The sequence below is a fragment of the Anopheles moucheti genome, chromosome 3, assembly GCF_943734755.1.
Source record: "Anopheles moucheti chromosome 3, idAnoMoucSN_F20_07, whole genome shotgun sequence".
NCBI lineage: Eukaryota > Metazoa > Arthropoda > Insecta > Diptera > Culicidae > Anopheles > Anopheles moucheti.
This window is the reverse complement of record NC_069141.1, coordinates 27,780,765-27,807,124: the sequence shown is the minus strand read 5'-3', so window position 1 is coordinate 27,807,124 and position 26,360 is coordinate 27,780,765. Positions and strand designations below refer to the sequence as shown.

Here is a 26,360-nt window from a genome sequence, read left to right as displayed (position 1 = left end):
TAACGAGTTGTTTTCGACGGCTAATTAATGATGCCAGTGAACCATATGAAACCATCGCAGCAGGAGTCCCCCGTTTACCGAGGTACTTCATGATGGCTATGATGATGATGATGATGATGATGACGATGTTGATGAGTAGCATCGGATCGTATGTATGGGCAGCGCAGGTTTCAATACACGATACGCACAGTAATGATGTGCAGGAACAGGATGCAGGAACAGTGTGCCCGGGTAGAGCAACAACTGATTAATCGTTATGGGCAGCCATTTCATGGTACCCCGTGTAACGTGATATCGAACAAAGGGTGAGCAAAGTTTAGTGAAGCTCGCTATTTTTCGATGGTACTGAGCTGGAAGGTAAAATGGTTACGGCGTTATGATGCTGTTGAACAAATTTTCAATCGCCGTGCTGATATACTCATTGAAAACTTTCATGGCGAAGAGGGATAGATTTAGGAGGGTTAGTACACTGCAGACCATAACACTTAATCATGGTTCTATTATGGTTTTGAAATGAGTATTTTTGGTTGGAAATCAACTAGGGTATAGTTTTAATAACATGTGGTTTAAGATTTTAAAAGAGAAAAGGTAAATAAAAATAAGTCATAAAAGACAAAATAAGTAAAAAAAGGCAATGAAGTAATAATCAATCATTAAAATTTGACATCATTCTTGCGAACGGCAAGTTCAAATAGTGTCCACTTTAAATCATGCAATTCAAATAAAGGTTAGAAAATCTAACCGGGTGGGGTGGAACAAGAACCACCCCACCCGAATAGCATTTCCTCGATTGAGGAAAAAAAAAACCTCAATAAACTATTCGCCGTCCAACCGTCCTACGGCATGTCACATTTAGTTCCAGCGCAAACGAGCAAGCTTTCGAAATACACCTGTCAAGCTATTTTTGATCAAAATACCGTACAGCAAGCAAATTCCACAAACGACCAGGCGTCTCCATTTGCGAAACGCGAGCGCCCATTCGAAAATTTCCCATTGCCTAATGGAGCTGCCGAAACCAGTACGCTTTTGTTAACATTTAGTACATCCACCACGCACATTCTTCCCCCCCCGGTTAGTCTCCGTATACCTGCGGAAAGTACACATTCCACATGTCGCCAGTAGAGCGTTTGGCTGGGACGGTACAAAGGAAAAACACAAAAAAAATGTTCTACCGAAATAACTAAACCACATGGGCCACTGGGCGGGCTGCGCTCTTTTGCTTTGTGTCTGCGCTTTCAACATTGATAAACTATTCAATTGAACATGGAAGAAATGTATCAGCGAGCACAAATCACAACGTCCACGGACCATCCCAACCAGAAAAGGGTGAAGAAAAACGGTCAATTGAATCAAAGCAGGCACGAGCGACCAACTAAAGGGGGATGTTGTTGTTTTTTTTTTGTTTGACGTTGCCCTTCCGTTGACGTTTGCTCACCATTTTCGATCGCTTATCGCTTGCGACGCCGGGCGGGGAAAAATGGACGATGAACATGACAAGTCGCATACACACGGTTGCTTCGTTGGCGATGAAACAGGTGAAATAAAGCACGAACGAAATGGAGACTACAATTGAACATGAATGGGATCGTTGGTGTATCTGCGGTGAAACAGACGCGAGCATGGATTCGGATAATGATGATAAAACATTTCACCGTCTGACCGGGCGGTATACAGACAAACGATGATGATGATGATGATGGTTTGGGTTTCGGCGAGCTGCAATCTGACTTCGCGTATCGGGAATCGGCAATAACCGGGCCCTCTCATAAATCATCTACCATCGCTCGATTATTAAGCAACTGACGATAAACACATTTACCTGTGATTGACGGTGAGCTTACCGTTTTACGAGACAGGGCCAATAGAGGAGCTGGTTAACAAAAAAAAAAAAAACAGGGAACAATAACCAATTCCTTCCATCATCCACCCGCCTGGAGTTGGGAAGAGGTAAAGCAGCAGAAGAGAACAAAACGGGAGAAAAAAAGAAAGCTAATGGGTTCGATTGGAAATGGGTGCGTGGTTCGTATAGCTCCTTTTTTATTCTGGAGCGAGCAAAATAATACATAATGGGAAAACAATTTGTCGAATAAATATTGTATATGGTAGCAATAGGGGTACCACCGCGCATACCACCACGTATCGCCCGGTGCTTATCATCATCATCGTGCGGATAGTAACGCGGCGCGGATAGGGTTTTGAGAACGTTTTTGAGCAGTGATTTATTTTCGTGTATGATAATTTAATCATGTTGCTGTCATGTTACTGGCAGGTGATACGAACTGGGTTGGTGAGCTGCCCCACGCTGGTTAGCGGAGTCTAACGATAGGGGTTGCTTTAATGGTTGATTTTATTTCCCATTTCCCAATTGAAGTGTTTAAAAGCGGTAACGAAAACGGTGATTTGCTTCTACTGGGTGGGAGTATGTGTGTGTGTTTTTCATGAGGTATTAATTACAGTGCATGTAATTAAGGAACTAACAATGAAATGTGGCTTAAAAATACACAGTAAGAATTATTATTATTAAGAACAAATCTTCAGGGAGGACCTTTCATTTCATAGAAATGGGCATGGGGTTTTAAGGAACATTTTAACTGTGAACAGAAACTACAGTAATAATTTAACGAAAAGTAATCCCGAACTAGAAAGTTTTAAACTTCAATTTGACTACAATCTAAGTAAATTGTTTACAAAATGATGAAGAAAAAAAATGAAATTCTTGTTAAAATCTTAATTTTTTAAGATATTTTGACACATACAACAATGTATCAAGAATAAAACGCCTTTAAATCTTGATGAGTCGCTAAAACAGTAGCTAATTTAATAATTTAATGTTAATAACTATGCTCCTTATCGCTCACCAGTTACATTAAAGAAGTGCGCATGCAATGACTGTAAATAATTCATGTGGAAAATGCGTATCGTGACACAATTTAATCAATACAAAAAACACATTTATTCAACGTGTTGCTCCAAACCGCGACGATGAGTTTTCACTTTTTCGCATCAATTGTCTAAGCAGACCTAAAAATGTATTGCTCATTGTGGCCCCAACACGGAAGAACGAGGAAGCTCCCGGATGCTTCTTCCATTCTTCTGTCACACATTATCCGAAAGGAAGTTTACTTCGCTTCCCCCTTTCTTGCCAATCGCATTATGGCGCGGTATCGATTTTTCTGCTCTGCTTTGCTGCAAGGAACAGCTCAGTTCGCTCATTTTAGCGCAAATCCTTTGCTGTTCACCGCATAGGAACACATCCGCATATGCGGTCGACCCGCAGTACACGCGCGCAACGCACCGCACCGTACCCTCGCAAAGGGGTACAGAGGATTTCGGGAAAAAGATTCCATTCCGTTGCTCCCAAGACGACAGGAAAATGGCAAAATGTCTGGCAACCCCAAACCCGGCGTTCCGTTACACCGCTCCCCGAACAAATCCACCCCAGCAGCAGGCAAGAATCGGGTGACTTCCCGTTGCTCGTGGCGCTTCTTTGCCGTATTATTTTCCTATAAAAGCAATCTAATGACAATGATTGATGAAAATTATGATCTAATGCTACCGGCAATGGCTTACCCGAAAAAGCGGACGACGGAATGGTAATGGACGCAGCGGCATCGGTGGCAAACGGTATGCGCCCGGAGGTTCACCGAATGAAATATGTTTTGTGGTATTTTCGGTGGTGGAATTTCCATCGTTTTTCGTTTCTTACCTCGAGTAACGAAACCGAGCGGATTCCGCAACGAGCGTTCCGGGGTTTGCACGATGGGAAGGAAAAACAACACGCCCTTGCCACACGAAACCCGAAACGCTTGTCCAAATTAATAACGTACCCGAGATAGGGGTAACCGGAGTATCTCGATATCAACGGGCGATTTATTTTGGTCCGTGGTAGGCGAAACGCAGACGTGCACGGGAGGGGGGGCTGTTGGGCTGTTGACGTGAGGCCGTGTCCTGGTAGTTCGTATTTTGGCAATTTTACCACCCGCTCCCGCTACATTCCGACCAACGGGAACCGGCGCTTTATGTGAAGATATCCAGTTGTAACGACTCTCGTCGATCGTATCTCACATAACGATACAAAGCACGGCACCACCACACCGCACCACCACCACCCACTCTCCACCGGAAGGGAGTAGGTCATTTGTCAGGAAATGGTCGTCTCCGGTCTCCAAAATTCGCCTTATTCCTTTGACGTCTGAGGGTTGCAACAGCCGCAAAGGAACAAAGGAAAGAAGAAAAAAAAACACACACACACACCGTGTAATCGCCGGGCATTGGCTTCGATGGAAAGTGATCGTAAAAGTGATTTTATTGACCGATACGCCGAGTTGGCTATTAATTCCCTTGTACCGTGGCGCATAGTTCTCATCGTTGCGAGATAAGTTTTTTTTCCGCGCTCTTTCGCTGCCTCATTCGTGACGGAAATGGTCATCCGACGGGCCTCCGTGGGGGAGGGGAGTGAGAGGGAGGTGAAACCATTCTACCTACGCCCACCGAGCGCTGGTACGGATGACCCACTTACTCACACTCATCGTGACCTCTTCGGTCCGATGTTGTGCAGCATATTTCAAAGGACTTTGCTTTTCAGCGAAAGCCATCAAATGATCAACAGCGTATTATTTATTTTTGCTTCCCCGGGTAGCTCTTCCACCGATAGCAACAGTTGCTATTTCCGGCCCAATCCGGGGAACTTCAACTGGAGGACGTGAGCGACCAAAGGTGATGGCTTGTGTTGTGGGTAGTTTGCGTGACGTGAGTTTCGGAATTAAAAAATGAAAGATATTATGTAAAAGAAGGACATCTAATACGGTTGAGTCGGTTGAAACATCTTCCGTGTTCTTGCCTTTGTGTTGGGTCATAATGCTAACAAAATTATTCATTATTTTCATTAGCAGTGGTACTGGTATGAAAGATTTCGCATTTTCCAGGAAATTTATAATTATTGATGGATTTTTTTTTTCTTTAAGTAAACAAAGATACACGTGTTTCCACGTACGTTCGAATCTCAAGTCGCTTGCTTCGATTCGCATGCCATCTCGTTCGGATGCGTGTTGCTACGATTGTATAAAGTACCGCTACGTTCGAATCGTGTGCTGCTACGATTGGATTTTTGACAACTCCTCCTTGGAGTATTTGACAGCTAGAAATTTCCATAGTTCCAATCATAGCTTTTATCTTATTCTTCAAATGCCTAACAACTATGGAATGGGCGGTAATTTGCTTTATAATTATCTTTTTTTGGTGCTGAGACAATAGATGTCTATAACCACTAGAGCACTCTTTCGAAAAGAATAAAACTAGGATATATTGACATGTGACGATCAAGCCCAATGAGAACGCTTTCGCTAAAATCGTTCGTTTCTAATAATTCTTTACCACCTATAAATTGACCTCTGTCAATATCCAAATACCATTATTAACATTTAAGTGAGTTCACTTCACGATACTCTATAGCAAAACCAGCTTTGTTACACCGTGAGTGCCACTTTGGCATCTGTTTTGCATTTCTGTTTGATAATTATTTTAATTAGCCACGATTAATGAATGACCAATTCACACTACCCATCCTACCCACTTAGAAGGTTGTTCAGTTTGCTGATGACTTTCCAATGCGCCACGTGTTGATTAGCATTGATGGGGCTTAAATATTTACTTATAAATTTAGATCCTAATTACGCCAGCACTAGAAAACTCTTCATTTCCGATGAAAAACAATGATCGAACACGGCACATTCCAGTGAAAGCGACTTTAATCCGCTTGCCAAATTTACCCGATTCTCAGGGAAACTAAACTCGCTCAAACCAAGCGAGAGGAAGATTATTGTATGGGGAAACAAAATTATCCTCCACATCCAGCTCCACTGCGGAAAGGCTTTCGCGCCGGACTAACAAATTCGTCTGATCTCATTGTCGTCAGATGCCATTTTTTCTTGTTTTATCCGCTTGATATCGGGGTGGTGTAGATTTACGTGGTGTAATGTAGCGCCCATTAGCAGCTGGTGCGTTTTGGCTTGCAGCATCGAAGGAACCAACACTTTTCTTGTTGTTTCCTTTCGCTTCTCTTTGATTTGTTGATATATTTCACGTAAACACTGGCCCCGCAGCACAACCCAGCGGCATGAAGCAAGTGGCGAGAGTGGCACGGTCTTATCTTAATCGATTTAATGTGGTCAATTTATTTGTCCCGGTCGCTGGACGGTTTCCTTCCCAAGCAAAACCGGCCTCACGCTACAACCGTTTTGTCCGAAATGGTCGCATTCGCCCCGGGTTCGGATTGCCGGCAATTGGCAACCATCGCTAAGGAGCGTTAATTCCTGTGTAATCTCGTCGAGATTAAGCACAAACACTTAATTCCGATAGGAACGGTTCACGTGCCCGTTGTTTGTGTTGTGTCGTTTCATGGCCACGATTTACACCCGACGATTGGCAGGTTTCCGCTTCCCAAGGCGTTGAGCCGATTTCGTTTCGTTTCATTTCATTTTTCCACTCGAATGCCGGCAGGCACGGTCCAGGCGGTCCTGGCGAAATGGGGCGGGTTGGAGGGGGAAAGAAAACCTCGAAGCACTGTGGGGGGGGATTGGGAGATTTCTTTACGCGAAGACAAATATTTGTTTCGCAAACCGCTAATCAAAACGAACACCATTCGTGCCGAACGCTTTTTCGGTGGAAACAAAAAGAAAAGTCAACCGGGAAAAGGGCCCCGGAATTTCGCTATTGTGGTCGATTGTGGGAACCGACCCGACCCGGGAGGAAGTTTGTGGGAAATTTAATCCTAATTAAATCAAATTGATGAAAATGATCTGCATCAAACAAAGTGAAAACGAAACGGCAAATAGATTTGGAAGGGTCCTGCGAGATGGTTTTTCCCCGTAAGGAAAATTTGTCCAACTTTTTTGTTCCCGTTGCTTTCGAGTCGTTCCTTTACTTGAGAATGATATTTGCTCTCTGCCGCTCGATAGAGACTTGAGGTTCATTCTAACCAAATGTGCAAAGAATACGTTTATCTTTTCCGAATTTCCATCCTCCCATAACTCAACAAAAGCTTGTGCCGCTCAAGAGACCAAAGCCAAATCAAAAGCATCTCGAGTGTTGTTGACCTTATCCAAGGGGGCCGTTCTTTGCCTTTGCCTTGCTATTCTGTCGCACCAGTCGTCAATCGTGCCATCAAAACCGAAAATCCGATTTGGATAATTCAATTCCAACCACTTCCGCCGCTTGGCCCGGGCCAGTTGTTCAGATTTGTTTTTGATCATCTTTTTCAATTAGGTTAAATGTTCTGCTGTCGAAATTCACGCTTCGGGTTGGTGACTCCACTCCACTTTCAACGCCATGTTTTATTTTTACACGACACAATATTAGGTCGCTCATTAGCTTTGCATTAGGCGTACCCGAAAAAATATTTCTATCACCAATAACGGTGGAGCTAAGCGAATGGGCCATCCCTGAAGCGAGTTTTCCCCAAGCATTGGGGGACGGGATCGAAAACGGTTGTGTTTAATCGAGCGGACTAATCTCCCTTTTGCGATAAACCTATCATCAAATCAACATGACAAAGAGCAATTTCGATGTCATACCGATGGTGTTCCGGTCAGCATGTGAAATGGCACCATTGGCTGTCCATTGTGTCTTATCCGCACGCGTATCTCGCGTCACTGAGCGTCACAAAAGCGTACCTTTAGCTGGTACGGCTTTCAGCCGCCTGGTCACGAAGGTTCCCGAGCCAAATGGCGAACAAAGCGATAATAAGCGCGATAAAGGAAGCGAGAACGAGAAAGAAAAAAATACAGGAAACCACAACTCATTCATGGAAGCGTAGTATATGGATCGTCTTTGATTTTTATGCTTTTTTTTTGTTTTTGCTCGATCCGGACCGTAACCATGGTGCGTTGGTTCAGGTTTCCTGTTTTTACGCAATGTCACGTTATTGTTTTCCACGCAAAAAAAGGGAAAGAAACTTCCATCCGAGTGTTGTGTAAATGAAAATGGGCTAACCGGTGGGTTGAAAATGGGCACCAGAACAAAACAAAAAAAACTCCACACCATGAAACCACAACTTTGTCTGTTACGTACGCGCGTACACCAACTGATAGCAATCGAAAGGGACTGCGAAAAGGTGATCCAAGAACCGACGAGTCTTTAGCTGGAGTTTTTTCCCCTCTCTCTCATGTGCTTTCTGTGCGTACTAGCCACGCGTAACCGCCTTACGTCCAGCTGGATGAAGGCAACCGCAAACACCTCCACGTTCCAAAGCCGACGACGACCATTCGTGACGAAGCCATTTTGCCTTTTGTGCTGGGCTTTAGGAATTGTTAAACGAGCGGGAAAAAATTGCCACCAATGGAAGCGCGGGCAACGGAACGGAAAGCATTGTGGAAAACAAAGCCGGGTGCGGTAGGAGAACGTGGTAGGTGTAAGGGTGGGGGAGGGAGGGGCAAATTTTCTCATTCAGCTTCCGTAACGGTCGTGTGCATTGATCACGTTCTTTCACACGGAACGGAGACTTGTGATCGATTAGCATTGGTTGCTTCGATATGAATATTGGTTGTGGAGACTTTATACACTCACACACGTGCGGCTACGGTTTGTTTAGACTTGCTGATTGAGATGCTTATAACAAATGAAAATTTAATTGCTAATTTAATATTATTCCTCAACTTAAGAAGCTAAAAAACGATACGATTTGAATAATGTTTAAGTTTTCCTCCATTTTCCTATACTGTATCTTCTCTGTTCTTCTGTTCTCTTTGTTTTATTTTTATGAAATATTATTGTTATCCAATGTGTTTGCAATGGATAAAATATATTTGAAACATACTTTTATGAATTATTTTTTAATTTTCATCGTGCTTTTCAACACTTGGCTGTACATGGCATTGTTCTGGTAATGCTCTTTCACTGCAAATACTTTCTTTTGACACTGTCATTTGCATATTTTCGTCGTAAGTCATGTCACCAGCTGATTACAATCGCTCCCTCATCGTACCGACCGTGCCGCAAACCAGCAAGCATCTTTAATAAATCATCCGATGACAGTTATCAGGCGCAGACAGAGCTCTCAATGTAACACAATGTGCACAATTGAAACGTAATCAACGGACTTCACTTCATATTTTAATGAAACTTTGTAACGGATTGGCGCGCTCGAATCAATATCAGCAAGTAAGAAAGCAAGCACCACCCACCCCGGACATTTCTCCCTTGCCCCTCAGGGAAAGTAACAAGAATCAAACACAAATTAATCAAAAGTATCACAAGAAAGAAAAAACAGAAACACATTTAAAAAAAATCGAGAAAAGCATACAATGAAAGCGGTAATGAAAGACAGCAAAATCTCCACGCACTCATTTCATTACCGCGCGACCCGAGTGTCGTCGTGCGCAATAAATTGTCATTGGGCACGGTGTTTCCTTCCGACCGTGTCCATCGATGGGGCTTGCTAATGAAAATGAGTTTTCACTTTTTCACCCGCTTGTTCCCGTGCCCGTCCCCTTCCTTCTTTTCTCCCTTGTTCTGGATAGGCTTTGTGTCCGGTTTGTGATGGTGTTTCGCTTACAATTTTATCACCACCCGGCACACGCGCGGTTGATGGGTAGTCGCAACACACAGACCAGTGCAAAAAACAAAATCCCTGCTAAAAACCATTCACCCTATTGTTCCTACCCCCTCTCTCGGGAAGGGGTGAGTATGGGCGTCGTGTCTTCCCAGCCCATGGTGTGCCTTCAACACGGAAGGTCGGTGGGCAAAAAAAAAGAACCACATTTTTTCGCAGTTGTTGTCGTGTTTCGTGGAGCAAGAGTAACAGTGGCGTACGGTGGTCCCGATGTAAAAAAGGGGGAAGAAACGCCATTGACATTCAAGCTCGTAGCTTTTCATGTCCGTTGGGGCGCATAAAGCCCGCTGCAATGCAAAAGCACAACATTCCACCACGCTCGCCTGGTACCTGGTTGTTTGGTGGCCAGGAAAAGAACGCGACGGACAGAGAGTGGCCGGAAAGAGCGGAGGTGGAACGACAAAAGGGCATAAAATCATTAAGGCACCATGATTCCTTTGTCGAAGAAGGTCGAACCAGGGGCGCAACAACGCAACAAAAAAAAAGGAAGCACGACCGTAACCAACGATAGTAAACGTCAAAACCGGTGCGAAGAAAATGGTGCAAAGTTGGAGTTGAGTCGTTCGGGAACTTTATTTGCTAACGAGTGGCAAGAAGCGGTAGTTTTTTTTTTATTTTGGTGGTTTTGCAGGAGTAGTTTTTATTCTTTCCTTTTTAATTTGTTTCACTTTAATTTTAGCCTCCTGAAAGATGCTTGTTGCGTGCAGTTGCGTTATGATTTTTTTGTATCTGTTGTACGTGGAAGCCAAGTGTGGAAAAAACGGTGAAAAATATTCCAAACAAAGATTAACCATGTTCCGAAACGAGTATATTAGCTTAGAGAAGCAAACTACATCAGACACTCTTCGCTAAATGTGAGTAACCCTTTATTGAAAAAGGGTAAAAAAGCAAGACAAAAGAAAAGCACCAAAACGTGTACTGCACCGCCTTCTTATCCCATTTTAATCATGATTGTTCGTGTACCAAAAATTACAAAACCATGTCACCCGGCTGTTCGCAAACATTAGCAGGCGGTGAAAAACAAAATTAAACATCCCATCGTGTTACCATATGGTGAAGTTGATGTAGCGTGTATTTTTTTTTTCTTCACTTGATCACCCCCAACATCCACAAGGTGAACTGTGTTGTATAGTGAAGCGAACAAAAAAAAAATAATAAAACACGGCACCATGTTAACATGGTACCCAAATGCAGATCCTCCGGAGAGTTCCGTATCCACCGCAACTTAATGACATTGCCAATTTCGGGCTGAAATAACAGAATTTAATTATGTTTTTCCTTTTTTTTTCTTCTTTTGGTCGTGTCTTTTCTATTTCCCACCATGCACAACACACAAGTACGGGGCGTCGGATTCTAGCGTTTCCAATTTAAATTTCAACCTTCGATATCGGGCGTATGTCTGGTGGGGTTTTTCGTATTTGTTACCTAAGCCCATTTGCTGTGCCTTCCCATTTCCTTCTACTCTCGGGGAGGTTTCTTTCTTCCTTTTTTTTGTCGGCGTAACACGGTACCAAAGATCCCAGCACCCAACCAAAGCGGGCCCACAGACGCCCAGAGACTAACGAATTGTTTTGCACTGCTCGGGTTCACCAGTGTCCTGCCGTGCTTTCCAACAAACCAACTATTTGCCTCTGCCCCGAAGGGTGCGAAAATTTGTGTTCCCAGTGTCTGGGTGGTTATGACACCTCCGGAAAAGCGGAAGGATGGATACATGAAACCCAAATTCGGCAGGCGTCAATGATGATCCGCCCCACCCCGTCCCCCCCACTCCCCTTTTTCCACCCGGGTTGGTTTGGTTTCCGCTCGTCGAACCGCTCCGGAACGGCCGGAGGATGAAGCGCAAACACTCAGAAGTGGTTGGAAAATCAGATAATTTCCTAGAAGTAATCATCTCGCCACTCACCCAACTCTCCGGACCACCGCAAGAACCATCCAGAATAGACCGAATTTCCCTGCCGTCTGGTGCCGTACGGCGGTCCGGTGCCTTTGCGAAGGTACATAGCCTCATTGCTGCATCTCGCATTTACAGTACCATGCACCCATTCCTTCCCAAAAAAGCAAATCCTTCCCTTTTACTCCATAATGGAAGGGCATATGGCGCACCGTTTCGTTTGCCGTGGCAGAAGATCTTTCGATCGGGAGGGAGGGTTTGGAAAAATCACCGTTCCACCATGGTTGCCACACTGCACAGGCAATGTTCGCACAAAACACGTTCACCTCGAGGGCGAGGTTGTGTGCTTGTTGTGCAGTTTGGTTCGGCACCGTTCCGGGCGGCGTCGGGAAGCACCGTTTATGCAGTGTAAGCCGAAAATGCTTCATAAAGTTGAGAGATAACAATCATTTGATTATGATTACGTTTCGTGTCTGGGAGCACGGTGTGCACTTTTCTGGGTGAGGGGGGAAAAGTGGTAAAAAGGGGTCGCACAACAACTAAACCAGGAAGAAATGTTCACCTTTTCCGTTCCCACCAACGGATGCACTCTCCGCGATAAGACAGTTCCATCAGTTCGAAAAGCTCGAACGTCCAGGTGAAAATATGACGCTTGCCTTCCGTTTGTGGGCAAGCTGTGTTCGGAAGGCGTTAAAGAAAAACCGGCCAAGAAAACTTGCGCAAGCAAAAGAAAGAAAGGAAAACCACGACAGCAAGGACCGTTGGAAAAATTTTCGCTTCGTAAACACGCTCGGCTCAGGTTACGATTATTGTCGATGCAAGCAACCACTGTCGTGGTTCTGGCTTTCCTGCCTTTCCGGCTGAAATGTTTGTTATTGTTTCTCTTCCTCCTCCACCGCTTTTTCCCGCTCGAACCCTGCGAAAGGTTCGGTTTTCGCCCTTTGCTAGATCGTTGTAGAACTCATTTTCCTACCGTCTAGCATCTTTGTCGGCCTGCTGAGATTGTTGTCCTTTGGAATGGTTTTGTAAAATATCGATACACCACAAGAAAGACACAAATGGTGCATTGTGTTTTCTCTTTCTCTACTCTCCCTCTCTCTCTCTCTCTCTCTCTCTCTCTCTCACTCATTCTCCGTTTCTCAGCTCACTTCCCTTTTCTTCTTCGTCCTTCCTTCATGTAAATACCCCTTTCTGTTGGCAATACGAGACAAGTCGACGGGGTTTTGTAATCAATACCTGTCGTGCGAGGTTTTTCGGTTTTGGTTGTTTGGACAAACAGCAAACGCCATCATTTTGTTCAGGTGGAGGCGCCTTGTTTGATCAACTGTTTGAGGGAAGCAGCAAAAAAAAAAACAGGCATAGGGAAACGAGAGGGCTCATCTTTCACGTCGTGGAATTGTCTTCCACACAGTCTTGCGGTGGGCAACAGTGCGGTTGAATGTGCGGTGTGTAATGGAACCCTTTGGTAAATAGAGCTCTTTTTGTAGCAGAGGATATGAATCATGCTTGAGGAACTGGCTTTAGCGACGTAGGACGTGAAATTTAGGAGTCAAATTATTCTCTTTCAGTCTCACGTTCACATGAACGTTGTGTTTACACATTAGTGGCGACACCAGTAAACCGAAATCTACCCACACAAAATACACCAACAAAGTATTTGTTAAATTATCATAGGTTGTCATTTTAAGAACCAAAATTTCCAATCATTAATCAATCAAATCCCAATCAAACGAACTTGAAAGAGACTGGTAGGTTGGATGTTGCATCGGAAATGTTCGTATCTCTCATAGTTTAACGAGAGATTGCATACTTTGAGGCGTTTAATTTTTGTACCGGCCAACATATACGCCTGAAATATGCAATTTGCAAAACAAATACATTCGTCTCTCACTGTCAAAGAATATAAATTTGTCGGTAGGAATCAGTTTCTGTAAAGAATTTGAAAAGATTAGTTTGACGTGTAGGGAATAAAGTATTAAATATTTTGTTTAAATCGGTAGTTCATCTAAGGCGCCTGTAGTTCATCTAAGTGCAGTACTGCATATATGGGCTTATTTTTAGATAAAAGTGTCCTATTTCGATCAAACTATTTCAATCCCGCATAGAAGTTTCGGTAAAAACCATGATTTGAGGATAGAAATAAGAATGAACCGGAAAGACCGGAACCTACCACATGCAAGCATTTTGAAGAAGAGAATTCTGTTTTTACAGAGTTTTTTAGTATTGTACAGTGTTTAGTGAAGGTGAGTTTAGCGTCGATAGTGATGCTTAAAATGTTTGTGTCTTTAACTGTTGCCTGCATCTGATCGCATCGCTTTTATTAGGAGGCACCTCATACACGCTTGTGCATCGTGTTCGTTTTTTCCATATAAAATTTAAATACAAGTTTAATTATCATCGAAAGCATGTTTTAAGTAGGAAAACTCAAACAACCTCCATAATCGAATTTCGTTCTCGTTTCCTCTCGTTCCAGGTAATGCGCACAGCTCTCTTTGCCAGTTAAGTGAGTACACCATGTCACAAATGTTAAATCCATTATTTCTCACCAAAAAGAAACCAAGATGAAAAGTGCAATGCAACGCAATGAGCGAAGGTGCAAAATGTTTCAATTCGATACATAAATTTTCCGGATTATCCTTAAACCACAGCCGAACCGGGTCGTAGTAGGCGGTGAGCGATAGGGTGGAAATAGAAAAACCGAGTAGAAGAGCAGAAAAAGAGCAAATGAAACAGAGGAATCAACAAAAGCACAACGGAACAACAGCGATAGAGCACATAATCCGGTCACCTGTTTATTGCAAAACGCGAAGGATTATTATCGTCCTGTCGTTCGGTACGGTTGCGGGACACAATTTGCTATCACAAAGCTGGTGGTGGAGGTGGTGGTGGTTTTGGGATAAAACCGACCCACAATATAAGCCAAAGCAAAAAGGGCCACCGGCAACGGCAAAATCAACAACAGCAAAAGGAAGAAAACAGAAACGATGATCATTTTTATGACATCGAGCGGTAATGGCATCGCGAAAAATCACGCCAGTCGTAATTTGCAAGAGCCGTGCACACGGGTTGGGAGCAAAATAAAATAAAAGCGTGTCTCCATTCGCCTGTAAAGTGGTGGTTGTGTACTGGGAGGCGTTTTTTTTTTTGTGTCGTATTTCGCTCTCTACCATTCTTCCCACCACGGTGACAATTCGATTTCCGGTCGAGCGATTTCTGCGACCCCCCCCCGGCGGGGGGAAGGGGTGTTCCATCGGTGCCACGGTGCGGTTTGGGATGGTCGACATTCCAGCGAACATTCACATGCATATATGAATAGTCGGTGCGTCACAGCCGGCGCGCTTATCATTATTATTCCAACGTGCATTCGCGTAGATTGACAGCTTAAATAAACGATCCACGTACGATGATCGCCCTACCAAACTACCCCAATCGGGGGGGGGAGTGATAGTAGGTGGGGGCGAACCGCCATTGATGGCTGTATTTGTGCGCGCGTACGTATTGCGTGCGGCTTGAATTTATGTTGCGCGCCAGCGATGCTGCCACCGTGTCCTGTATGTCCTGGCCGCGATGAGGTTGATGGGCGTAAAAATGACAAAAACTGTCACAATCTCGCATCACGACTCTCGTGCGACGATGCGACACGATGCGACACGGATTCGAACCCCCAAACCATCTCCCGGTTGGAAAATGTGCCAATACCACTGTGTGTGTGTGGAGGGCTTTTTTTTGCGTGTTGTTTTTATGATCGTTTCCCGGCCGCTTTGTGGGCCACCGTGAGCTCATTCCGATTCCGACCAAACAAAGGAAGCGGGTTAGCGACTGGGTGCTGGGTGATAAAAATTCGGGTATGAACTACCGGGCTGGCAGGCAACACACAGTGATGTCCTTTTTCATCCTTCTTTTTTCCCCCTCCTCAACTGATGGGTCGTAGGATCGGGAAGCACTGGCAGAGACGCGCCATTCAGTGACACGATGCAGCCCTCACTCATTCTAACGCGAACGGGGACGTCAGTCAATTGGAACATTTTGCGAAAAGCTCCACTAACGCTAAAATCGATCCGTTTCGCAATCAAACGGTGTGGCGAGGTGAGGGAGGGATTCGATCATTGCCGGCGGGACACTCTCGAGATGCATAAAATTTCAATCACTTTTTGTAAATGATTTTTTGTTGTTGTTGCACATCCCGAAATGGATCGTACCGCACGCCCAGGAATGAGCGGGAAGCGTCAAGGGTGAACATTTTTGTTCGTAATCAAAACGTTCGTTATCGTGATATTGAATTATTTTATGACCGCTTGAAGCTGATCGCTCAACGGTGGCAAACGGCCGGGAAAGGAAGATATTTTTGAGCGATGGGAAAATGCGGCGTAAACTTCACATAAAAAGGTATTTTAGATTAGGTACTGAAGATTCGAAGAGGCATGTTTGATGCGTGTTAGTTGTTGGATGGCCGCCTCATAAACGTGGAAGTTTAAAATTCATTCCCTGAACTGTTTCTAAGAATTTGTACTGTGCTTTAAAGATAATACCAGTAGAATTTATTAACAAATTATTGGAATTAATATATTTAAATTGGAATCGTATTTCTTCTTTTTAAATTACTATTGCATCATAAATTTTAAGCTTATGTTAACAAACCACTGCTGCCAGCGGCGGATTAAACGGTAGGCGGAGTAGGCGGTCGCCTAGGGCCTCGCCGTGTTGGGGGCCCCAAACAACTTGTGCCGATTGTGCGATTTTTCGAAATTTAGCAGCAGAGTTAATTTATAGCACAAAATCTAATTAAAAAGGTAAACAATTGATCGAAAATATCCTTGGTTATATAAAACATTTGTTTCTATTTGATTAGCTACATCGGCCCGGTTACACGGCTACGCAAGAGAAGTATGCAGTGTACTCAAACTCGTTCTTCTTTATCGGCACGACATCTTCAGGATGTTTAAGCCTGCCATTTCTATATTTTTTTACTTTATTTACCCGTAGGATAGTCAGTGCTGCGTACGGAGGTTTGGTGGTCCTGATGAAATTTTTGCGTGGTCCTGTCTTGTGCAGACCGGGTGCGCTACCAATACACCTTCTGGCAGCCCCGTGAACCCTTATATGCCCTTTTACTTCAACCTATTCATGTATTCTATTTCTTGAACGGGATTTTTTCATCTGTTCGTAAATGATCCTACCGTTAGATGCTAGAATAGAAACCATGCTTATTTTCACTTCCGCAATATTCGCCAGCAATTGCCATTGCGATACTCGTGGTGTGGTATTGTTTTCTCTCCCCGATTGAACCGTGAAAATGTCCAGCCTACGTGTTTCGGAACAGTATTGTGGTGAAGTATTGTGTTTAGTATTTCGATTGTCACAATTTGTGCAAGTTTGCAAGCCGGTAATGATGTTATAACCGACACAATGTGTCAGTGTACTACGACATATGCATTGTCATAGAATATGAATAAAATCAAATTGCAATCATTAGAACTCTCTTTTCCGTTTGATATTTGATACCTCATGGTTCTTGGAATACCATTTCTGTTTTTCTTGATTATTACTTAATCGAAGCTGGATTGTAGGTCCAGCTTATGTCCACCTACAATCCAGCTTATGTCCACCCATCCCAAACTGTCCAAATACTTCATCATATCCCCGTGTAGAATACTGTTCAAACTACATTGTTGTAATCTCGGTAATATTTGGCTAAAACATTGTTGGCGATATCGTGCGTGCTGAACGCGGTCTCGTTTTTTGCATTGAAAACTCAGTTTGTTTGAGAAAAATTTGTGAGAGCTTTGTGGTGTTGTAAACCTATAATTTGCTACTGACTATCAAATTGTGCCTGAGGAGCACGTAATATTGATGTAAATGTGCAAGTGTAAATGTAACGAAATGATCGCAAGTATCTTCACAATGACCGAAGAGATCGGCCCAATAATTCTAGGATTTCTTGACGCACGGACAACTGACCTAAACTTGGAGCATCAAACTTAATACGCGAAAATCAATCGAACGATCGAAATTCACATTAATATGTGCAGGGCCACGAGAGTTGATAAAATGCTGACAAATTTGTCCAATGTCCAAATCAGCTGGTCAACTTGTGAAAACCACTATACCGTAGCCGCGCACACAATTGTTTTGCAGATTTTCGATACTAGGAGAGCATGTTTTTCCAGAGGTGACATCTGCAGCTTGGGACAAATTTGCCCATCACAATTGCTATTGCATACTATCAAACACGTGAGAACGATCGCTAATAAGGAAGAACAATAAAACGGAAAGCATCCTTCATCTCGCTCAAACTTCCCGTCGGTTGGTACGAAATTCCATACAAAACCAGCTGTTTTCCGATTTCCGATACCAGGAGAGCATCCACGGAAGAGGTAGCACCTTGTACAGCAATTTTGCTCGAAAACCGCCAAAGGTATGCAATATTTAAACACTAGCTTACCCGTAGATCGAGTAAAATTTTGCAGCAATTTTGCTCAAAAACCGCCGAAAAGTATGCAATTTTTAAACACTAACTTTCCCGTTGATCGTGAAAAATTTCTTCAAAAACTACCAGTTTTCGAATGTATAGTACCAGGAGAGCATGCACGGAAGAGGTAGCACCTGGTAATTTTGCCCGCCTAAAGGTATGCAATGTTTAAACACTAACTTTCCATACAAACCAGCTGTTTTCAGATTTCCGATACCAGGAGAGCATGTTTTTCAAGAGGTAACACCTGGTACCAGCAGAACAAGATGGCGCCCAACAATTCATGAAAAGTTTCATGAAATTATTTCATGAAATATTTCATGAAACATTTCATGAAAATTTCATGAAAAATTCATGAAATATTTCATGAAATATTTCATGAAATATTTCATGAATGAAATTTTCATGAATGAAAATTTCATTCATAAAAATTTCATTCATAAAAATTTCATTCATAAAAATTTCATTCATAAAAATTTCATTCATAAAAATTTCATTCATGAAAATTTCATTCATAAAAATTTCATTCATGAAAATTTCATTCATAAAAATTTCATTCATAAAAATTTCATTCATAAAAATTTCATTCATGAAAATTTCATTCATAAAAATTTCATTCATGAAAATTTCATTCATAAAAATTTCATTCATAAAATTTCATTCATACAAATTTCATTCATAAAAATTTCATTCATGAAAATTTCATTCATAAAAATTTCATTCATAAAAATTTCATTCATGAAAATTTCATTCATAAAAATTTCATTCATAAAAATTTCATTCATAAAAATTTCATTCATAAAAATTTCATTCATAAAAATTTCATTCATGAAAATTTCATTCATGAAAATTTCATTCTTAAAATTCCATTCATGAAAATTTCATTCATAAAAATTTCATTCATGAAAATTTCATTCATAAAAATTTCATTCATGAAAATTTCATTCATAAAAAATTCATTCATGAAAATTTCATTCATAAAAATTTCATTCATAAAATTTCATTCATTAAATTTCATTCATACAAATTTCATTCATAAAAATTTCATTCATGAAAATTTCATTCATAAAAATTTCATTCATAAAAATTTCATTCATAAAAATTTCATTCATAAAAATTTCATTCATAAAAATTTCATTCATGAAAGTTTCATTCATAAAAATTTCATTCATGAAAATTTCATTCATGAAAATTTCATTCATAAAATTTTCATTCCTGAAAATTTCATTCATAAAAATTTCATTCATGAAAATTTCATTCATGAAATATTTCATGAAATATTTCATGAAATATTTCATGAAATATTTCATGAAATTTTCATGAAATGTTTCATGAAATATTTCATGAAATATTTCATGAAATAATTTCATGAAACTTTTCATGAATTCTTGGGCGCCATCTTGCTCTGCTGGTACCAGGTGTTACCTCTTGAAAAACATGCTCTCCTGGTATCGGAAATCTGAAAACAGCTGGTTTGTATGGAAAGTTAGTGTATAAACATTGCATACCTTACGGCGCATTGCATTGCAAGTTGATTGCATACCTTTAGGCGGGCAAAATTACCAGGTGCTACCTCTTCCGTGCATGCTCTCCTGGTACTATACATTCGAAAACTGGTGGTTTTCGAAGAAATTTTTCACGACCAACGGGAAAGTTAGTGTTTAAACATTGCATACCTTTCGGCGGTTTTCGAGCAAAATTACTGTACAAGGTGCTACCTCTTCCGTTGAAGCTTTCCTGGTATCGGGAATCTGAAAACAGCGGGTTTTGTATGGAATTTCGTACCAGCCCATGGAAAGTTTGAGCGAAATGAAGGATGCTCTCGGTTTCATCCATCTTCCTTAAACTAGTGAACGCTCTCACGGGTTTGATAGTATGCAATGCAATATTGATGGGCAAATTTATTCCACGCTGCAGGTTATTTCACCTGCAGCGCAAATTTATTCCACCTCGTGAAAAACATGCTTTCCTGGTGTCGGAAATCTGAAAACAATTGTGTGCGCGGCAACGGTATAGTGGTTTTCACAGTTGACCAGCTGATTTGGTCAATGGACAAATTTGTCAGCATTTTGTCAACTCTCGTGGTCCTGCACCTAATGGATTAAAGAATGCTATAAAACATGATCAATTGTTGAAAAAGTTCAGTAAGTAGAAGCTCACCGCAGAAATCAACCGTTAATTTTTGTTCATTGCCTAAAACATCGACGTTAGCGAATGATCATTGAGGTAGTCTTTCAACACTAAAACTTGACCTAGCATTTTAGTTTTCAAATTTAGCATAACACAAATTATTATTGTTATATAAAATTTGCGTTGTTTGTTTAATGGGATACACGATGTTAAACAATCCACTAAATAATAAATAAACAAAAAAATCGAAATTCAAAACTTAGTAACTCGCTCATTCTGTATTGCAAAATGTATGACGGGTGACTACCCCTCACAATGCATCAGAGAATGAGCGATCTCCCGCCAGCATATGCAATGTATACGCGGCATACTTACGTGGAGTAATTTGATTGGATGAATTTTCCTCTGCATTCGGCTCCATCTGGGCATCATCCTCATTGAAGACGGAACCACTATCTGTGTTTGTGCCCGTGCTCGATGGTCTCGGCTGTCTTCCTCGGCGACGTATCTTAAACATACCATGAGTCCAACCGGCTTCACCCCGTGGAAACAGGATCGGGTACTGTAGTGGACGCATCATCTGGTTGGTTTCATACACTGGCCTTAAGGATGCTGTAGCACATCACAAACACGATGTTGCAGCACAATCTCCCGTGTATATTCCGTGCTACCGATGATATCATCCCAAACACACATGACCCATCTCACCTGCAGTCGGTGTGTTGTTCCGGCACTGGTCAATACCTGGTATACGTGAAAGGAGGCAAAGGCGCAGCTCATCGCGAACAGACATGCGTTCATACGTATGACTGAACATCCATGTTAGTGGATTGCGTATGATAAATACCCAGGATACAGGATAGACAATAGCGATTAAGTTCACCACCAAATGCTGGTGCTTGAGTGTTTTGTTAAGTTAAGTTAAGATCGAAGAAGTAAAACTGAGTGTTGCATGGCAAATATCCCGGAAGCACAGCGAGCGAACCAATTCGATGGCAAAGTGTTCCTTGGATGCTGTAGTTGTAAATTCCACCACGTGCTGCTTCTCGAAGTTGGCGCACCTATGATTGTAGCTACATTTAGAAGAGTACAGGTGCAGTGGTAACTGGTGTTGGTGGTGATTTAGCCGGTTCCGATATTGTATTCGAAGATGGTGATGGCCCTGGCGGTCCATTTGAAGAAGATGATTAGGAACGGCCCAGCGGCGGATCAAACGGTAGGCGGAGTAGGCCTCTTCTCACTGCGCTTTTCGCCTTGTCGCATTTCAAGTCCCCTCAATGTTCCCCTTCCCTCCTGCATCGTTTTTAAAATTAGAGGCCCCAACTATAATTCCGCCCTGGGCCTCCAAGGGGATTGATCCTCCACTGACTGCTGCTCGTTTTCACACTAAACAAATGAATAAATATGATGAATAAATAAATAAATAACTCTTTATAAGTAATACAACATTGTTGTTGGCAAAACGTTTGTATTGTAATTTTTTACATATCTTCTTAACCCTCACTTTAAAAGGCACAGATTTTCTCGAAATAAAGCTATTGTTACCACACAAAGTGAGCAACAAATGTAAGCATTAGAAGTACTCTCAAAAAATTAACTTTAGTTTACAAAAATAGTCATAAATTATCGAATAAAGTAAACAATAATACCTGATCATTCATAGTGAAATGAAAATGTTTTTCAACCAAAACAAAACAAGCAATATTATTGTTATAATTTTGTTCCAAAAATTGTTAAAAATTTCTTTCAATTTCTTGTTGTATTTAATTGTTTTAACAATTTCTACCACAGAAAAAATACTTTAACACAGTTGGCAACCACAAACGTCACACGGAGCACGAAAGTCGACTGTTCACTATTATCCTGACCACCCGTATCGTTATCATCATCGTTCTCGTGTTCGTACCATCGGATGGACTGTTTGCACGATCACAAAATTAGCTTCCAGGCGCTTGTACAACATTAAGAGCAATGTTTTCTCACCACCAGCCCCGTACAGCCGTGCCACGGCTGGCCAATGCCCTTCCGGGCACCTGTTCGTTTTGTTCGTTCGTTCATTAGACCGAATTTTTCCGAACACTGCCGCCCACAGGAAAAGCTAGTAAAAGCTAGTTCATTACCAAACGATTAGCCGTGCAAGGTGGACGCAAACGTTTAGCTGCGGGGCAAACGCAACGGGACGAGTGTCGAAGTGAATGAAATGAAATAAAATGAAATACAACACCATAAGCTGATTGTTATGGGTGCCACCAACCCGGACCCGGCCCGTCGTTCGGGGCAATAAAGCATTTTTGTAATTAACCAGCAACCTGCCAGCCAATTCGGTGGGTAGTGTGCGAGGGTGGTGGATGTGGTGGACCTAGAGGAATGATGAGCCTGTGTCCGTACAGACGTCGGTGACAGTTTCTGATAGGGCAAATATTTGCCCACCCACCTGAGCGGAATGCGAACGTCTGGAGCAGTGTGGAGCAGTGACATCCGGACGCCCATCCAACTGGTCCAACGGCATGGTAGGTGTCAGACTAAACGGGTAGGAAGAATGAATAATTTCTTCATTAGCTAATGTGCCTGTTCCGACGGTTGGCGTGTCGGTACCGTTTGCCGAAAACAGATGAGCCTCTCGGGGGAGCGTTGGCAGCTGGACAACAACACAGTATGCTCCGCAAGAGACACTTTCTTGCGCGAGCAGTAGCCCACTGTCCCATTGCTGATGAATTAAACGCATTCGCATCCGCTTCCAAGGCTCATGTCCAACGGACATTTAACATTTTATTTCGCTAAGGGACTTGCGTTTCTGCCTGTGGGGGATTCGTTTTTTTCCGTGAGGAAGTTGCCACGCCACACAGCATGTTTCGCCGTTGAGCGGTTTTGTGCTGGACAGGCACAGTGACTTCACAGTGTTGACTCCACCGGGGAGTCGTAATTGTGATTGTAATGTAAAATTATTATTCATTACTTTCGGTCACGAACCGGGTCGCGTACCGCCCGTCCATTCGGGGCTTTGGATCGACACGTCGTGCAAGGGTTTTAAGGTAAGCCTTGGTGGTGATACCTTCCATAAAACCACAAAAATAAACGGAGTAGGCAACAAAGAAAATTAGGCAAAAACATTTCCTCAAACGCTTAATTAGCAATAACACTTTTCGACGGCCCTTGTTTATGTGGCGAACAATAATGAAAGTTAATGTAATTTGATTACACAAACACTCGCACGGAATGGAAGGCAAGTTTACGAGGTGCCAACAGTGCGAACGACTCGGGTGGACTTCCATTGTGATGACATAAGAAGAGCTTTGCAAATGCCGCTCGTATCTCTGCATTGTGATACATTATTTAAGCGCTGGGAGCGCTTTAACCTCCAAGTTCCTGTACAAACTTCACGGCTTGTAACATAGACAACAGCTTAGCGTAGTGTTGTGGCCCATTCCATCACTGCAGCCTGGCATACGTATAAAACGCAAAATTGCAAAACATACATTGCCCCCCGGCGTCCATCGGTGTGTCCGGTTTGACCCGATCAACCCGAACCCGATCGGATCGATGGCTTCAAGCTCGTTAATCTGACAGTGGATTACATTTTGTGCGTTGATTTCCCCCGAGACACTTCGCGAACGCGAACCGTCACCGAATCTTTGATGGCGATGAACAGACCCAAAATCGGTCGATCGGCACATACCGATGGCCGATGTGCTAACCCTGGGCACAGCGCAACACAGCGCTTTGTCGGCCATTGAAGGCATGGTTTTTGTTTTGTTCTGGGTCGACCTCACCTCCGCCGGGAATTTCTGAGTAGATGTTGACGGTTTTTATTGCCTATTTTAAGCAAACGCCGCGAACTGCACACTCACCAGTTGGTTCGCCGAATGTTGTTTGTGAAACAAACCATGAAATTGTTCCCGCTAGTGTTAAAAAGTGTCACCACGGTTGACACACGTGGCCTTTGCCGTGTAGATGCGAATGGAAATAGTCGTAAAAGTTTGAACGATAGTCAACCTTCCCGTTACCCTTTTTCTGGCCGATCGTTATCTCTAAGCTGAATGATAGGACATTTTACTGCACGTTGGGTGATTTTCAACGCGGGGACAAGTTGTTCCAAGCTAATGACTCGTGTGTGGTGTCGGTACTGTGTGTGCATGTGGAAATGGAGAACTTAACGATATGGTAGTTTGATGGACAGTTGTTAAATGGGTGGACTCACCAGAATAGTACATATTTATGATTAAAAAAACGATATCAAGTTAGATACAAAAATAGTTTCCAATAACCATTGGGACAATGTAAGGACCTGATAAAATAAATTATTGAATATCACAGAGTCAGATATTCAGTAAACATTGCAGGATCCATATAATGTGGAATGCATTGCTGCTGTTATATTGGATTCCATTAAATCTGTAGTTATTTGTTCTTTCTGATGTATTTTGCTCTTACGTTTTGCCTTCAGGAATTTCAATCAACCGCACTTAGTTATCGGACAGTTTTACCTTATTTGAAATGTGATAAAAAGACATCTGTTCTTCGATAGAGTCTTAATAGTGCTGTAAAAAAAATACAACATTCTTACTCCAGGTGCTACAGGGTCTTGAGAATTGGTCCAATTTTAATGTGATATTTACTAATATGCTGGGATACTACATTGAACAATCGGACGATGGACTTTGAGAATTTTCCGTTCATCTTCATCTCGGACTTGATATCACTCGGATTACTTTAGTGAGCTTTATTGGAATGTCCTTGATGTCCTAGGTTTTCTGTATTCTGTATAGTTTATTTATTTCCCACACAGAGGAGATCAGAATAGAGAACACAAAATATGTTTCGGCAAACAAACTGGTTAATCGAATTGCTGAAGGCTTGTAGTATTAAAGTTTTACAGCACACGATACAATTACAACGGAAATTTTAATTGAATGCATTCCCCTAATAGCAACGAATAATTAAAATTACTTTTTAAATGTGTTTCACCCGTTTCGTATTAATACATCGTAATTAGATAAATAGTAATATTTTTCCGATCCATTACCACCATCACCACACAACAATGTAAAAACAGGTTGGCACACACACACATACACACGCACACAGCCATCCGCCTTTAGAAACATTTAGACCGGGTGGGGCTAATAATCAAACCGCAATTTTCACATTTTTCGAAAAACACGTCTCCACCATTAAAACAAATTAAATATTTTGTTGCGTGCCGGCTGAAAGTCACCATCCCGTACCTGTCACACTGCAAAACCGAACCACCAACGGCTACTATGATGGCGCTGACGACGACAACTGTCGCTGTACTGTGTTGTTCCGGAGCGTTCTATAATTGATTGATAATATCGCGCGATTTGCGTGTTTAATTAATAACGACGGGCGGCGATGGACGTCGTGCCACGTATCCTTCAGTAGTTTTGCTGGTTTTTGTTGCCTTCTCTCCCTGTTGTTTGATGCTACTTTTTGTTGTTGTTTTGTGTGTTTGTGTCCCCCATTCAGCCGGGTTACCTGGCCGGAGTTCAACCGGGTGGACGATTCAATTAAAAGGAAACTAAATGGAATTTTATGATCACTAATTTCAACTCCCCTTTCGGCTTGCTGGGGTGGTTCAATAATGAAACGGGCGTGTTCGGTCTGATGGGGAAGCCAAGTGTTCCGACATCACATTCGTATAATTTCATCAAACGTAATGGACCAGAAATGGGAGCCTACGGCAAAACCTGGAATTCCTGGAGCGAATGCCTTCCGGTGGTTGGTGGTGCACGGGGACAACTAAATTGCACGGAACTCACGTTTATGTCGCTCCCGGTCGCTAGACCCTACACAAAACCCTGCACCCACCTACGTCGGTCAATATCTCCCACCATTCAGCGCTAGAAATGAGTCAAAGTAATTTGATTAAATTTATGTCCGGCCATGTTTTTCCTGATTGTGTTCCTCATCTACCAAACCCCAGCGACACCAGCCAAGAGGGTCGCACCGTTCGTCTCTGGAGGGAATAGAAATGTTTCTAAAATCTACAACTTGCACCGGAACGGCCTGACAAGGCAATGTTCGTGCGGGAATGAAGTTTGTGGATTGCCACTTTTGAAAAGCCTTCTTTCGAAGGATAATTAAAACGATTACGAAGTGGTGCCCATAAAACGCTCAGGATTCTGTGCAAACTACACCACGGCAAGGCCTCTGCGCAGGTTTACTGTTTGTGCAAGTGTTAAAGTATTGGTAGTAAAGCTTACACGCTCTTTCCCGGACGCGGTGAACTTTAGGGAGGTAAC

At 42.5% G+C, this 26,360-nt stretch overlaps 1 protein-coding gene across 2 annotated transcripts in view; it reads left to right on the top strand.

Annotated features, from left to right (window-relative positions):
* LOC128303157 (protein O-mannosyl-transferase TMTC2) overlaps positions 1 to 26,360 on the top strand; it is a 154,378-nt gene that overhangs the window by 22,964 nt on the left and 105,054 nt on the right. Inside the window, exon 4 of one of the 2 annotated variants that reach the window (XR_008287386.1) lies at positions 13,972 to 14,044. The exons of the other annotated variant lie outside the window; for it this stretch is intronic. The gene's annotated coding sequence lies outside the window, so the exon portion shown is untranslated. Of the gene's footprint in view, positions 1 to 13,971; positions 14,045 to 26,360 lie in introns of those variants that run through there. 2 annotated transcript variants of the gene reach the window in all.